We start from the raw sequence: 16,549 nt of genomic DNA, 5'->3' as shown, positions 1-16,549 counted from the left end.
TATCATGTACTGTACAGAGTGCTTACGTTTTCAGTGCTCCTACAAGCCTGTAGGTTCTGAAGGAGTAAGTCAAAAGTTGGTGTATAGTATTACTAAAGAAAGATTTTAGTAAGCTTAATGACCCTGATGGCTGAACGTAAGCTTGCTATGCATCTTTATACCTAGTACAAGAACTGCCTCAGGGGAATTAATATGTATTTTCTGTAGATTCTAATAGGATTTAGGCATGGGTTTGGGACAGAAACCTTGCATTCACACAGAGGGGGTCGTGGGTTTTGTTAAGCATCCGCTCTTCTAGCAAAGGGCACAGAAATGAAAAGGTTGGGAAAAGAATGTTTGGTTCAGCAAGGCATAATTCTGTTTCTAAACACTTTGCTTCCCTCTTTCCACGGTGCCCCTCCTCACGCATACCTTAAATCCACATCTTACCCCTCTGCATTTCTTCATCTGTGTGTCTCTCTCAGAGCTCTGAATTCATTATACGGAGTAGTGTAAATCAATAGTAAATGCTAACCGCCCACTCCCGTACTCAGTTACGCAATATCACATACCGTGTACACAGAGACAAAAAGGGAAAAAGCACACACAGGCTTTACATTCAAAAGCTCTTGCATAATTTTGCTTTTCTACAGCCAAAAAGGAAAAAAAAAAAAAAAGGAAAAAAAAAGGAAATAACAGATGGGGAGACTTGCAGTTTTTTTCCCTTTTCTCAGACTGTGCAGAGGGGAGTTAGTTTAACATCCATGGTCATTTCTAATTGCCCTGTGCTGCAGATAAGCAAGGCAGACTTGCCTGTGCTTTTAAAATAAGACTTTTTTTTACCAGCTTCCATGATGTGGTGCACTTTTCAGGTAATCCGAGAAAAACTGTTCTGAAGTGTTGAAGGCTGAATTGGGTGTTTGTTTAGTCTTAATGGAGAAAAGAAAAAGGAAAAGAAACCCCTCACTTGATACAAAGCGAAAGAGGGACGAGGAGCGAGGGAGGTTGGGTTGAATTCTCTGGCATGGTTTCGTGCTGCTTTTTTTTTTTTTTCCTTTAAATATCGTTGGGTTTTTTGGGTCTCTTTTTTTTTTTCCTTTCTGAAAAGCAAAATATCTCTCAATGCAATATTTATGTAAAAAGCCGGTTATGTAACTCTCGCCTGCCTTTTGCTTTTGTTACCTCTCCGGGCTGTACAGCTCTACTGTTTTTCCTCACGACAGATTGTATTAAAACCTGCAAATCCTGATGAAAGGAAAGAACGACCGGGTGCCCACAGCACGGACTTTAATTTCGAGCCTTTTTAAGGGCTTCAGGCTGGAAGACAATGGATCTATTTAAGATCTGGTTTTGGCTGGAGGAATTCTTATTGAGTATTTTCTTGTCACAGTGTGCGCTGGAACATCCCTTGCTTCTGCACAGTGTTTCTGTCTCTCTCCTCCTCTCTCTTCTCCACCACCACCACCCCCCCCACCACCACCCCAAACTTTGGATGTATACAATGAAAGCTTTCTCCCTTTCCTCTCCTGACCTTAATGCGAGTGTCAGGTCAGTCACTCTGTAACAGCAGCAAGTGCAGAAGCATAGGGAAATTTCAAGTTGCACCGAACTTTATTCATTTTTGTTTCATTTAAGTGATTGATGTCCAGAGATTCTTTTGATTAGGATTGGTTGGGATATTTTAATTGATTTCTGTCAAATGGAAGTGAAGAATGTATAACCCTGCTAAAAGAATTAAAAAATGAGGGATTTAGGAGGGTTCAAGAAAAAGGAAGAAAAGGGTGAATGCTAAGAAAAAAGTTCATACTTTTTGATCATAGGAAGAAATAATTCCTGTAGTTATCACAACCGATTTATTCCTAGTTGGATCCTCTGAGGATCTGACCTGTTTGTGGTTGCGAGCATTGTGTCGGGGTTTGTTTTCTTTACAAATCGTTCTTGTCTGCGTGCACATTCTTGGACAGATTCTTCCCTAGTGTAATGCTGCTAATTCTGTTGATATTATGTCAGGAGTCTATTAGGTCAATTATAAAGTTACAGGGCTCGATTCTCAGTTATTTTAAAGTGTTTTTCTAGCATTGAAAAGGAGTCATAAAATGAGCCTCAGCGTGAATTATGCCCACTTCGGGCATAGTAGAAAAAATAGTTAAAGCTGACATCTTTCAACAGTGATCCCTGAGACAAGCTTTAAATGAAACAGGCTTTGTGAAAACAGGAAATGGAGTATTTTAAGCTCTGTAAGTATACTATAAGCTGTATATTTCACCAAATTGCCAGGGAATGTGTATGTATTCAGAAGTATATTGGAACTCCTGGATTCCATGCCTAATTCTGAAACCAGCGCTTGCTTTGACTCTGGGCAGTGAAAACTTCTGACTCCACTTCTGTCGCAGCGCAGAATCTCTTAGGGATTACAGTAGTAGGTACTTTATTGTGCCCTACAAAAACACTCTGAAGTTATTTTATTAATGTTTATAAAGTGGATTTTAATGCATGGGGAGAAGGTGTTGAAATAATTTGGGCAGGTTAAAAAAATCATTTAAACTTCAGTCAGGTGTTGCCACAAAGATCAAATTGCGGGCACCAACCATATATAAATGTTAGCTGGAAATCAGAAGATTACCGAAGCCATCAGAGGATTAAATTCTGGAATCCCATGCAATGGGAATTACAGGGCCTGGAAGCCTATGTGGTTGTAAGATGGGGTTGGATGAATATATCAGTAGCAGTTTATGATGTGGTTGCATGCAGTAGAGGAGAGTAACCTTAAAATCCCTTATCCTGGTGTCCCTAATAGCTGTCAACCCTTTGTAAAATGCTTGGAAGCTGTAGACTGTGTAGCATTACAGAGAACGTGATAAATAATGATTCCAGTGTTTAACTTAATCAAAAGCGTGGTCGTATGTCTTTGAAAGAAAATTACTTTCTGCCCATCTTCTCAGAGTTTTAGTCTATAAGCTTTTTGTCTGCACTAATTATAATGGAAGACTTGGAATAGGTATACAAAACCTGATAACTTTAAGCAGTAGAGGAGCAAATTTTCCTTTTAAAGGCAGTTTACTTTTAAGTTTCCTTGCATGTCACTAGGTTACTTCTAACTTTCCCAGTCTTCAGTCCCCAGCTTTGCTTTATATGCTTAGGTGGACTTGTAATAAGGCAGTAACCTCTCTTAATGGTTAAACACACATTTAATTATTTTCTGGGTATTTACTAATTAAACAAGAAAAACAACCTTGGAAATGCCTGCTGCTAAAAGGCTGGTTATATATACACGCTGTTGGAACAGCAACCAGAATGATGGAATTTTATGTTTTCTGCAGAATGGAAATCTGATTTTAATTTATGGAGAAGAGGGTGATTTGACTTGACCAGATGCTAGACATGCAACCTGTGAAACTTCTGTCTTCCTAAATTCATAGGCAAAATAGGCAAAAGGGATGGTTTGAACAGTTTCTGAAATGAGATGTTAATATTCAGTTTTAATGAATAAGTCTTCATTTCACAACTTTAAAAGACGCTGGTATTTTATTTTTAAACATAAGCTGTTTGAGTACTGTCACTATGAAGATCTGTGCCTTACTTTTCTTAAATTCAAGTACGTTATTTAGAGAAAAGGTTAAATAGGAGCCCTGAAATTTTAAAAACAACAAAAAATGAGAAGAGCTCTACATTAATTTTTATTTTTAAATGTCATTATTTTTCTTCCCTGACACATGCTTAGAGTTGGGTATGTTCAAAAAATAGCTAGCTACTATGGTTTTGCTGCATCCAGCAATGTGCTGAATTAGCTGCTGTAGTCTTTTTTATCTAGTAATTATTCTGCAAGGTTTCCTCCCTCCCTTCCTCACAACAGCGTTTTTTGCAACTCTGACACTTTGGTTTAAGTTCATGACAATTTTGTGTCCTTCACTATCAGTAATTCATTGCTAGAGCCTTCAGTAGTTTCACAGGTTGGTTTCACTTGCAGAAGTCCCTAAGAAATGAAGCAAGAAGCAGTATGTTTAGAGTGGTTGTAGCGAAACTATCAGGCCTGGCCACACTGAATGCTCCTGCGCTCTTCCTTTCCAAAGTTAGTCTTACGCATTCACAGCAAATGAAGCAGAGGGTTAATTTCTCACATCCGAGAATCTCTATATTCTTGCCTTTGCTGTTAAACCCCATGTGTGCAGGCAGGCCATGATACCTGCAGGGAAGCATCACTGCTATCCAGTGGCATAGAGGAGTTGTCTGGATGGGTGCAGTGGTTAGAACAGAGTCAACACCTGGATGTTCCTTACTCTTTCATCTGTATAGTGGTTCATACTTTCCTGTTGTCAGTAAATGAAGAGGGCTCTGTTTGGACCTACATCAGTGTGAGCCCTGCAAGAAGATGTACCTTGCAGTTTGTCGTACCCACTTTGGGGAAGAATCACATCCTCATTTGCTTGTGGGTTTACTTCCTGGATGTCTGGTTTCATCACTGCCAGCTGCTTGATTGCTGGTGGGAGGGAGGGAAGGATAGATAAATTCCCTTCACCTTATTGATGCAGAGGCTTAAAATCAGCTCTTCAGGATGTGACCTTTATGGCTTTATAGTAGTAAAAGAGATCAAGGAACTAGGTGTGATAAGCCAGAAAGCATGCTTGAGGATAAAATCCTGTAAGGTAACTAACTGTAAAGAGTTCAGTTTATGTGAGGACTCGATTTGGGGTATTATTTCATAATTTCCAACTGAAGAAACCTCTGACTTACTTGGCTTCTAACAATCATGATGAAACTCGCCCCTTTAGGGAAGTTCTTTCAGAGGCAAGATACAAGGAGTGTTTGCCTGTGTAAGCAGCAGCGAGGATTGTTGGCTCCCGAGTTTTTGCTGATTTACTTGTGACTGATTGCAGCAGAATAGGTGGACTCACTGTTTTGACTGTGCTGTGAACAAGAGAAAAACACACTCAGCCGAGAGTGTTTCAAATCAAAACAAATAATAATGCTCTTTATGGACAGACTGTGGAAAGATCAGCAGAGAGCAGTGCAGAAAGTATCTGAAACCATCTTTGCCCATAGTTTTCACTACGTGTAATTTCTTCAACTATTTTTCTACTGGCCATTTTTATTAAATATCCTGGTTGCCTTAGGCCCCTTACACGACTACAAGAAAAATGACAGAGTTTCAGTCTCGTCTTCAGGGATCCATCTAAATATACATTTCTGATTAAAAAGTGTCAGTTGCCACTGAGGTTGGAAATGGTCTGTTCTGCTTTGAGGAAGGGAGAGGCAGATCCATAATGGTTGCTCGGGCTGTCATGTTCCTGAGAATCAGCTGTTTTTTCTTTATACTCCAAAGATTAAACAAAGAATGTTAAACATTTCCCAATTTAGCATTTATAATGGAAAGCGGCTGTAGGGCCAGAGCTCGCTGCTGCAAGGGCAAGCGTTCATATTAGGAGGCACTTAAAAGGGCTTTTATTTTCTTTGAAGGCCTATCCCTTCCTCTCCTAGCCCGGCTGCTGTGCTTTGCAGGCAGGTGGAGGCAGCTTTACATCTTTTACTTTCATTTAAGTAGGAGCTAATTTACTTTTGGAAATGAAAGTTAAAGCAGCTCAGCCATCTGCAGAGTGGAGGAGGAGGCAGTGGGTTTCTTTAACTTCTCAAATCTCTACAATTCTATGTCACACCAACAGGCAAGCAGAGATTACCTTCCGGAGCTCCTATTAGTAATAATTCGTAGTACTAATGATCTAATGTCTTAGCTGCAGTTCTTCAGCTCTGTTTCTAAAAGATACCTGTTGGCTGGGTTCAGTCTTCTTTGCGCTTGCATCCAGCGCGGGAGCTTTGAAGTAAAAAGTTGTAGTCTTAAGTTCAGCAGAACCACGTTTTTTGACCTAATGTCAGCACAGCTTTTTCTGTAGCATTTCATGAGTGATGGTGTGGGGCACTGTGACTTCCTGTTCCTCATAGTAAAGGCAAAGAATACTTAAGGATGACTGGTGAAGGGGGGGAAGGGCATTTTGATTTCCTGATGTTATATATGTTTTTATTGTGTTTATCCGCCCTTCTTATTTTTTAGTTTTATTTGAAGGGTTCATAGTGGAAACAAATACATTGTTGAAGCTTAGTTGAAGCTGAGGTGAAATTCAGCTTATGCAAATGTGTATTTTATGCCCTATCAGAGTGAAATAAGTGTTAATACAGCTGGGTTTTTTAACAGAGCAGCTAAAAATGTCCTTTGCCTGCCTCTCCATTGGCTAGTTTTCAGAAATTCAGTAGTTCTCTGTCATCATATGAGGGCAAGATCTGAACATCTTATATAATTCAAACATTTTCAGAAGAAAAAATAAAAGAATATTTCTGGTTTCTTGTATAAATTGTAAACACTATAAAGAAATCAGATATCCATTTGCTGCCTTCTCCAGTCTGCCAGAAAGTAGGTTTTATCTAAACAAAATAGCCTTGCACTCAGAGCTCACAAACATTAGTGTATAGCTGTCATGGCCAAACAAGGACAATTACTTAGGTACCTACGTGAAAAATTTTGTTGGCCTTGTACAGAAGCTTAAATACGCTTGTAAATGTTTGCCCATCTTTTGTTTCTTAGGGGAAGATTTTTACAGTTGATCAGTTTGGAATAAGTCAGAAGTTTGAGTTTAAAAGTATTTCAGTCCTCTGTGATTGAGTTTCTTACAGAATGTCGGCATTTTTGGACTGTGCATCTGTTTAGGCACGTGGAGAAAGACAAGACTGAGATCATGTAAGTCATGAAACTGAGGGTGAATAATCCATACATTGTTCTCTCACCATTTTTACAATTTATACCCAGATGCAAGTAAGAAACCAAAGAAGACAAAAAGAAGAAAATCTAGTTAACTTTTGTTTTTAAAGTGATTAATGTAAAGCAAAGTTCAAATGAGGCCACAAATCCTGGTGGTGCACAATGGGTTGATTTATTTTGTAAATAGACCATGGATAATTAACCATAAAACAAAACTTTTTGTTGTTGTTGTTGTTTGAAACTTGCATAATGACACTGGTTTCTTTTAGTTGCTGTGAGTTGCACACAGGGATAACGACTTATTCACAACTGGTTGCAACTGGTTACAGCCAAGAAAGGAAAAATCCCAGAGCAGCTAGAGGAAAAAAGGCTGTTAAAACCCTGCTGCACTTGCAGTTTTATAGCAAGATGTTTACTAATGGGTACAGAACGGGCAAAGCCACCCTCCTACAAGCAAAAGAGTAGATACGTACAAACTGTGATGCTTGCCATGGGATCCCGTGCTTTGGCTTAAGTCCCGTAAGCAAAAGGCAGCCCCTGCGCCTGTCCTTGTAGTCCATGATTTCGTATTGACTTCTAAACAGCATTAGTTTATACTTTGTTAGATGCTTCCACGATGCCTGCATCTTACCACTCTGGCACTGGGGGAAGAGTCCTCTGGATAGTCATAGTCTGACTTGCTGCCAAGTCCTTTTGTGAGCCAGAGTGTGATGGTGGTTTTTCAGATATGTGATATGAGCAAACTGCCTGCTCAGTGTCCCTCAAATTTGTCTCTTCATATTCCACAGTCATCTGTAGAAGGGATCTGTGATGCTCAAGAAGGATAAGGTCCAATTTGTTGTGAAAGTACATTCACTACTAATTAAAACTACCAGCTGGGATTACAGCCCTGGAGACTGTAAATAAACTAGAGCATGAGATGTTCAGATAACAATATGGCCACTTTTGTGGTGGTTTGCATTAGTTGCCCATACTCAGATTTGCTCATCTCATGCCATTTTATTAGAGTGAAGAGAAGATTTATGTAGGTAACAGTCAAGAGGTTGGATTTGCTGCACAATAACTGTCTACATAGACCATTTAGCTTGCTATCATGTGCTGCAGTATGCCTGAAAGTACTTTAGTCCATATATATATAAGGTCTGTAGTTTACATGGAGCTAAACTCTGACTGTGCTGCATGTTCACGTGAGAGTTGGCTGTCGGTGCAGCTCTGCTGTGTTACAGAGATGGTGACCCTAAGGTACTTACAAAAAGCTGCCCTCATCCTAAATGACAGCCTGGATAGGCAGAGATAGTGGGTAAAAGTGATGAAAAGCACTATGGTTTTACATGTGTGTTGAATCAGAGACTGACAGGGCGAGAAGCAGGTCATTAATGTTAGACCATCACCTGCTGTCTGTATGAGCTTAATGTAGATAAGTGTGTATAAGGGTTGTGTGGTTTTTGTCTAGATCCAAGTTGCAAGGCAGGGTCTTAGATCAACGCTTTAAACCCATAAACTGCTGAGCTCCCACTGTGTCACTGACACTAGTAACTGCAACACATAGGCTGCCACTTCTACGCTTTTTTTAGGCTGAAAACTGTAGTTAAAATAGCACTTAGTTTGAGCAAGAGGCTTCTGTTGTGGGTGGGAGTCATGCTGGGGGCAGTATTAGCATCGTACTGTCAAAGACATTGCAGTGAAGACAAGACCCCAGAAGTAAGTTAACTCTCCAAGACTCAGTGCAGTCTTTGGCTTCTCTTACAGTCCTGTTGGGGGGAATTCAGTCAGGCCACTACCACTACTGTGGTAGTTCTAACTCGATGTGTCTGTCCTATGGGGTATCCCTTGAAGCTGCTCTTTGTCAGGCTTTTGCTTCTGGGAAGTATGGCAATGTATGGAATCTGCTGCATACTGTTTATAAGTTAGAACTTGATTTTATTGGCTGAGTCCTTGTATCTTGTGACAATCTTTTTCTGTGCTCTGCATCATGCCAAAGAGACAGGGGAGTGGTGTTGGCATATCTTTGTATGAATAGGTCTGTCATTAAATATTTGAAATAGAAACATCTGAAATAGATCTTCCCTAAGAAGAACAATGGGACAACTAGAGAAAGCCAGTTTTCTCCAAATCTGCTTTTGAGGGCTGGAGTTTTGAGCAAATAGAAGAAAAGAACAGAGACCAGGTATTAGTGCAGGGCTTAAAACCAACATCCCTGGGAGGTACAAAGAAAGTTGAGAGAGGAGAGGGGAGGGATACTTAGCAAAGGCAGGGGTTTTGTTTTCTTCATTTGTTTGTTTTAATAACTAAGACCAGCTAAGGGAGAAGGAAGCTGGTAGTAGAGGATTCAGAGTCCCTCCTTTGGAAGAGGCACTGTGTTTAGCAAAGGAAAACTTTATGTGGATCTTAAATCCGAGCTACTGCTGAGGATGCTGAGGCATGGAAATGTGTTTGGGTATTTTCTCTTTCCTCTGATCCCTAAATCTGTATTTTTATTTCGTGAAGACTGAGGGAATTGGTCATCCTCCTTGGGCCGTTAGCCTGTGGAATCTTACTGTTAGGAGGGGGTTACAGACAGCCTTAGCTTAAAGGCACATGTAAGACGAAGGAGAGCGTTCAACTCCTTTCAGATTCTGGAAGGTGTCAGCACACGTGCCCAGTGTGCAGAACACAGATTCAACAGCCTGCTTGGTGTGCAGCAGGAAGCACTCAGAGGTAATTGTAGTTCAAGGCTTTTGAACAAGACTTTGTATTTCTCTCGTATAGTAATAACCTTTTTGTAAAGATACACAATCCAAACTCCTTTTGTTTTAGCCACCCTATCTCTTCCCAAATAGCTCTCCCCAAATCTAATACTTTAAAAAACCTACAGGTGAAGTAATCCCAACAGTTCTCCCCAAGGCTTTTCCCATCTCTGCTTTGTGAAGTGTGGCATCTGATGTTGTAGTAGGTAGTTCCAAGTTCCTGTTGCAAAGTGCTTTCATGTGGGACTAAGCGGTACGGTTGTTTGAATCCTTGGACTTCTGCTTCAAGCACTGTGTTCAGTAATTCACTTTATAAGAAACAAAAATTATTTGGTCCTTACTGAGATTCTGTCCATGTTGCAGAAAATCCTTCACCAAATGATATGGGAGACAGCCACTTCTCATAACACTGAAATAGCCAGTCACTGTGAATGATGTGTTGTCACTGTTAAAGGCTTAGCTGTACTTCAGCTCTCCTCCTGGTCTTCCTAAGTGAATATTTTCATACGTTGGCACACTTACTGCTACCCGATCTAGGTGGAATCGTGAATTCTTCCCATTCCAGGCTAGGATTTGTCTCACAGCTTTGGTCAAGCTTCACCCGACTTCATGGTATTTTGCATTTGATTCATTTAGAAATATATGGGCAATGAGCAAGAGACTTCTGAGTCGTTGGAGCAAATGGTTAAAGAAAAAGGAATTCTTAGATGTTTAATCTTATTAATATCAACTGCTCTTATATTTCTCTGCCAGTTAAGTTGAAGCTTACAGGGACAGCTTCCCGCACTTCTTACTCCAGATTCTTCTGTAGGACTCTCTGTGACTTTCAGTTTGCTGCTTTATTCTGCTCAGAACTAGTTTTGACACTTCCCCAGATCACAATAGTAATTATAAGGGTACTTCACCTGACAGAATGTGTGTTAGTTATTAACAAAATGACTGTTTGAAAAAGTCTCTTACCTTCATACATCTCTAAGTTCCACCAGTTCTTGGACAAGAACAACCTACCAACTGGATTATTAATAATATCAGGCTGTCACTGATATATTGATAGCGTTACAGAGGTAGTATAAGCTTCTGAGACTCACTGAAGAGTACTGAAGGTCAGGACTAGAATTACCAAAAACACACCTAGTGGTGTTCTCTTCTAAAAAATGAAAGGAAAAAAAAAACCCACCCCAAACCTCAAAAAAACTTCCAGGACTTTTATTTATTTTCATCATTCATATTTCCAGATAAAGCTTTTTGGCATTTGTGGAACAGAAATGCTTTTGTTTCAAACTTTTCTCTCAAAAATGTATTCTATGTTCTAATATAAAATTTAAATCAAAACTGAAAGTAACAATCAAAACAAAATTATTTTGTCAAAACAAAACAGTCAATTGATTGAAATGCTTTTTTATTTTTGTTTCATGGGCAACTTTGCAATGCAGTGTTTAATTCAACTGTGAAGCAAAAACAAATTTCAGAGTCTGTAGCTACCGTGTTAAGCGGAAATGTTTGGTGGTGTCTGGGATTTTCTAGGTGGCACTTAGAAGAATACTTCATCAGAATTCTACTGAATCCGTTTTGTTTTTTTTTTTTAAACTATTAAATCTGTCTTAAAAAAATTTTACTAAATCTGTCCTATTAAAAAATATTTTTAAATAAATTTGTATTTAAAACAAATTTCAAAATGTGTGAGGACCCTTAGACCGTGCCGAGATCCTCTCGCATTGTTATAATGTGCCTTTCTGTAATAATCAGAATCTGCCTCTGCAGCTATTTGTAGTTCTACCCTGGAAATATGTTCTGTCTTTTGGCTCAGCAGATTGGGAAGCCTCTGATACCATTTCGGCTCTCCTGGCTCTCTCTCTGTAGCCTGGTGATGTACCAAACCTTTCAAATTCTGGGTGCCTATCTCAGTGCAATTGCTTGCAAAGTTAGCAAACAGTTGAATGTAATGATAGTGTGAGTATAAAGCATATACAGCTAATATTGGTGTACTCACTTCCATTTGATACTTCTTAAATTTGATTTAAAAGGGACCTTCCCTTAGTAGAGTGCTTTCTGGTTATTGTTTTGAGTGTTTCCTTGTCCTACATAACACCCAAAACATTCTTTTTTTCTCCTAATGCCTTGGAAGTTTTTCCTCTCCATTTTCACATAGTATCTGTAAACTTCAGTAGTAAAGTTCTGTCAGCAGCCTTGTCCAGGGCTACAGTATGCTGTATGCCTTGAAGGCGTATTACTGCAGATTATGTTTGAATTCTTCAGCATTGGCCTAAATCAGTGGGAGCACCTTACAAAAGAAAACCATGAATTTAACAGGAGTATTTTGGGCAAATAGGGCAAGGGTGAAGGTTAAAAGCAAAGAACAACTTTACTGCTTGAGAAGGTAAAGCATCTGACTTTGTCTTGCCAGTGTAATGATCTTTATTTTTTGAACAAGGACTGAGGTACAAACCCGCTCTACTGATGTGCAACTTTGGCTATTCAGATCTCGTTTCCTTACATATTACATCTGTAATTACATATTACATATTTCTTACATACAAAGTCATATTCCTTAAGAACAACAGCACTGCAGCTTTTGTAAGTTAGGTATAGAGCAGTTAATGTCCCATCACTGATTCCAGGGAAATTGTGGCTCTACAAACTTAGGAGTTCTCACTCTGGTTGGAGATAAACACAAGATGACAAAGTAGTACAAACTTAAAAGCTTTTCCATTCTTTTGACCACCTAACCTTTTGTTTCTGTTCTTCAAACCTGTAAAAGGGGTATTTTGTGATACAGAAAAGCTGCTTTAAAATAAACATATACTTGGACAGTAGTGTAGCTGGCTCAGTTACAGGCCTAGACAAGACAGGCAGGAAAACATGCTTTGTCAGACAGCTGTGTCCTGAAATCATTAGATTTTTTCTTTATGTGACTAAGCACGTAACCTGCTGTATCAGTATAGATTGAATTTAGTCTTAAGAAGGCTGATTTAATCCGTAAATACAGTTTTCACTGACCTTGGACATGAAAAGATGGACTATTCATTTAAAAATATAAAAATAAAAGCTCCCCCACCTCAGAGCTCTACAAATAAATAAATAAAACAGTTTATGTTGTGGACACGCTCACAGTATTTCCTGCATACTAGTGGAGCAGCACACATCAAAAAGATAATAATATAAGCAGTAAAATATCCCAAGCAAACGGAAAGCATCTGTAGATCTTGCGTAGCTGGCTAATACTGTCAGGATGGTTGTTTTTAGCTTACCATGCCATTAATGCTTTGCAAATGCATATGGGCATGCTGAGGGTTGGCCAGGAGTTAAACTGTCTTTATTATGGTTATATTCAGTTGCTGCATTGTGCCTGAATGCCTACAGACATGTAAGAGAACAGGAAAGGTACTCAAGAAACTATTAGCCCATGCAGGATCTAGTCTACCAGCTCTAGTCACAGGAGAATGTAAAATGCTGTAAACAGGATGTAAAGAAACATTTATTTATAAGGGTGTTTGAAGAAATCCTAGGATATATCTGAGGTGTTAGCCGTTACCCCAGGATTGATAGCCTATATCCCTTTTGTTGTGCTACTGCCTTTAATAAATAACACATCAAGCTTAGGGATGCGGTTTAACTGGAAAGATTTGCATTGCTAAAAACGTGTTGCAAATCTAAAGAGAAAGCTATTCTGCTTTCCTTTTTCATTCAGTATCTCTTCCTCTCTGTTTGTAAGAGTCAGATACTGACACATCACTCTAGACTTTCACTTCTACCTGACACTCACTTGACAGTCTGTCTTCAGAAAGCCAAGGCCATTTCTGGAGCATACAGGACTGAAGATTTGAGGAGTACAGACAGGAGGAATGACTGGTTTTCAAGTGAACAGTGCTGCACTGTATATAATATTTATTGTAGAAGAAAAGATGAAGTTGCCTTGGAACATGTATCGAGCCTGATCTAAAATCTCTCGTTGGCTTCAGCAGACTGCAGATCAACTCCATATTGGAAATTCTCCATTAAAACTGCTGGATGCAGTCAGAACCCGTGACTGTTGTTCAAGTTATTGCAGCCTGAGCTTCCCTGAGCACAGACTTAACGTTGGCAGTACTGCTGCTGTGAGTGCAGAGATTGGGAAACTTCTGATGTTAACTTCTTATTAAGTGTTACTTGAAGGAATGCTCTCTTGGAGTATGAGTTTTGGGAGCCCTCAGATTTCCTGATCCACTTTTGTATCTTTCCTTACTGTCTGTTGTGATAAATGGGATGCTTTGCTGGGAAATTGAGATTGAAAGCAAGTTATTCGAAGGGGTTCCTTATAGGGTGATGTTGGGAACACAGGTACTAGAGTCCTATTATGAAGGCAGGCACCCTTTCAAGAGTCAAAGAGACTTTCTCTAAAGTTAATTTGGTATCAGTATGTTACGGATTGTAGTGCTTCCCGAAGTATTCTTATTGACAGGTCCTGACAGTCCAATGTCACTAGAGATCCTACTGCACATAGCATTGCTTCCAGTGGTAACTCCTAGATAACAGTGATGAGTTATTCCCACTATGGCTCCAACAAAACCAACAGCAGTACACCAGACATAGAATTGGCTCATGCTGTCTCTGCTGTGCGTTTGGGTTAATTTTGGATTCCCTTTTGAGGTTCAATTGTGTAATAGCGCTGCAGTGTGGGCTTCAGAAATTGCTGTTTTCTGACTTGGGGATGACAAATTTCATAGTATATTCTTTAATTCCTATTTCTACGGCAGTTCATTAAGCATCTTCACTTAGGGTTTTCTAATATTCAGTGAGAAATACATTTGCAATAGGGTCCTTCATTAAGAAGCCTGTTGCAGAAGTCCTCTGGTCATTACATTATACAAGAAGTTAGGATTTTTATGATTGAAAGTTCTGATCTAAGTATGAGATTGCTGTATTTATGGTAAAATCTTGATATGATCTTCCTGTTATATGGGGCGTTTAAGAGATCCTGAAATATCTTTTAAAGGTGAAACAATGGGAAGCTGCTTACCTCATGATGTAATAAGGTAAAATAAGGTCATTAAAAAAGTCATGGTTGCAACTCCAGCAACAGAGCTGAAGAGGTTATTTTCAACAAATAATTCAGTTGCCAAATACAGCTTTTCTTGTCCTGTCAAATATGCACAAGTTGATCAGTCTCTGATTCAGGAATCATTGGAATTTATTTGATGACTACCCTCAAAACTTACATTCTGTGTACTTTCTGTAAATGGAGGTGAAAGAGGGATGGCTGTGGTTTTAAGACTATTTGGAAAAGCCTATTCTGTAGTTTTCCTCTCTGGCATCCATCTTGTAAATTTGCATTGCATGATGCCAGGCATTTAGGAATCTATAGTTTTGATAAAAGAGGGTAGCAAGTTCAGTCTTCATAGAAGAGTTAATATTCATACAACAGGAGTTAATGTTTAGCAGGTAGGAGGCTTCGCACATGTTCCTGCATCCTCACACATCCTTCACATTACATTTATGTTATTTAACCCTGTGACTGAAATGGTACATGAGGTACAAAACAGGATAAAGGAGATCCTGATGCTGCATGGGCGACGTGGGGAACGGGGTGTGATTATTTCATGAATGCACTGATTCAGAAGATCAGCGTGAAGCTGGATGCTTCTGTTCACTGCACGCAATGGCAGAAACATGTCAGAAGTTGTTGCTGGTAGTGCTGCATTCATAAAAGGAGCATGGCATTCGCTTTCCAACCACCAGGGAGTAAAGGGAAGACAGAGAGCTGCAGACATCTGTTGTTGTGTTTGCTTACCTACCCCTGTTCCTGGAGGTTTTGAAGTAGGATTTGGAAAGCACATATGACAGGCATTGTTTTTGACCATGCTTTACAATGTCGTACCAACTCCAAAGAGCCAAAACTTGGACCTCTGTAATATAGCCAGTGATATACAAAGGGCACCCTCAGTGAAAGGGCTAGGAGCAAAACTTGCTTCCTGGTTTCCTGCCTATTATTTCGTAGATTTGAAGTCTGTTTTGTTCATACCCATGCATGCATATTCCTTGGCACGTGTGTTTCTTGCCATTATGGGGCAGATCCCATAGATTTTCTGCGTCATTAGTAGAAAGAGCCAGTCATTAAAAAAAAAAAAAGCAAGCTTATTTGCTTGAGCTGCTAAGATTTTTTTCTCACAGTTCTGCCTGTGGCGCCTGTCACTAGCAGTCAAATAAGGACAATTTTACCATTCTCTCCTGCTGCTCTAATTTTTTTTTTCAGTGCCAGTACATGTATTTGTTATTCTTTATAACTCCCTTTGAAGTTGGGAATCCAAGGGGAATCTAAAACCGACCAGATGTTTCTGCTGCTGGAGACGCGGAAGACAGCAAGGATTAAGTTTAACCGAAACTTAGCTTTCTCCTAAACTCATTATAGTGAGAATTCTTCCTCAGATAGTTTTATTTATTATTTATATTTGCACTTGCCATCCTGAGTAGGTGATACCTCAAGTCATCTTGCCCAGGAGGAAAAATGGATGATTTATCCAAGTAAATAGTGTATCAGCAGCTGCCTGCGTTGATTTCCCTTATGGGGTTTCAGTCCTATTACACTGCATATTTCCCACCCACACTCTTTATACAGCATTTCATGTTGAGGAAAATCATTCCCATCTCTGTAACTTCAGAGGACAGATATGTGGAACCATCCAGAGGGAGGGCAGTGTAACTTGTGTGTGCATAGGGAGCGGTGACATACTTAAGAAGGTACTGGCCAGACAGCAGTATGAGATTTTAACTCCTTCTCTTGTTATAGATGGAAGATCAGAGAAAGAAGTCGGAATGGGAGGAGACTGGCTATGGGAAGGAAGGGATGTGCTAACCTCCTAGAAGTGGGGGCAGAAGTCATCTCTCAGGAGGGAAAGGATGGGAAGAAATGCTATTGCTGACTTCTGAGTTCAAGCTAGATGCTTTTGAAGATGTAAGACCAGAAAAAAATGAAGTTTTAAAATAGTTCATAGTGATATGAAATGCATTCAATAGTCCTGTGGGGTTGTCCTTGTCCAGTTTCTGCAATGGGAGCTCCTTCTGGCCTGCTTCTATGGTAATGGCCACAGGAGAAAATAGCACATAGTCAGACCTCATGGAGGTA

At 39.6% G+C, this 16,549-nt stretch overlaps 1 protein-coding gene across 18 annotated transcripts in view; it reads left to right on the top strand.

Moving 5' to 3' along the window:
* Nucleotides 1–16,549, top strand: part of ZBTB20 (zinc finger and BTB domain containing 20) — a 479,626-nt gene that overhangs the window by 240,325 nt on the left and 222,752 nt on the right. For 2 of the 18 annotated variants that reach the window (XM_061453999.1, XM_061454000.1), the window contains exon 5: nt 6,640–6,703. The exons of the other annotated variants lie outside the window; for them this stretch is intronic. The gene's annotated coding sequence lies outside the window, so the exon portion shown is untranslated. The remainder of the gene's footprint in view (nt 1–6,639; nt 6,704–16,549) is intronic. 18 annotated transcript variants of the gene reach the window in all.

Source organism: Pezoporus flaviventris, unplaced genomic scaffold (genome assembly GCF_033815535.1).
Source record: "Pezoporus flaviventris isolate CSIRO_AGI_PZ_B2104156 unplaced genomic scaffold, CSIRO_AGI_Pfla_v1 ptg000015l, whole genome shotgun sequence".
NCBI classification, from domain to species: Eukaryota; Metazoa; Chordata; class Aves; order Psittaciformes; family Psittacidae; genus Pezoporus; species Pezoporus flaviventris.
Note: the sequence above shows the minus strand (reverse complement) of the source record. Positions and strands in the feature narration are given on the sequence as shown.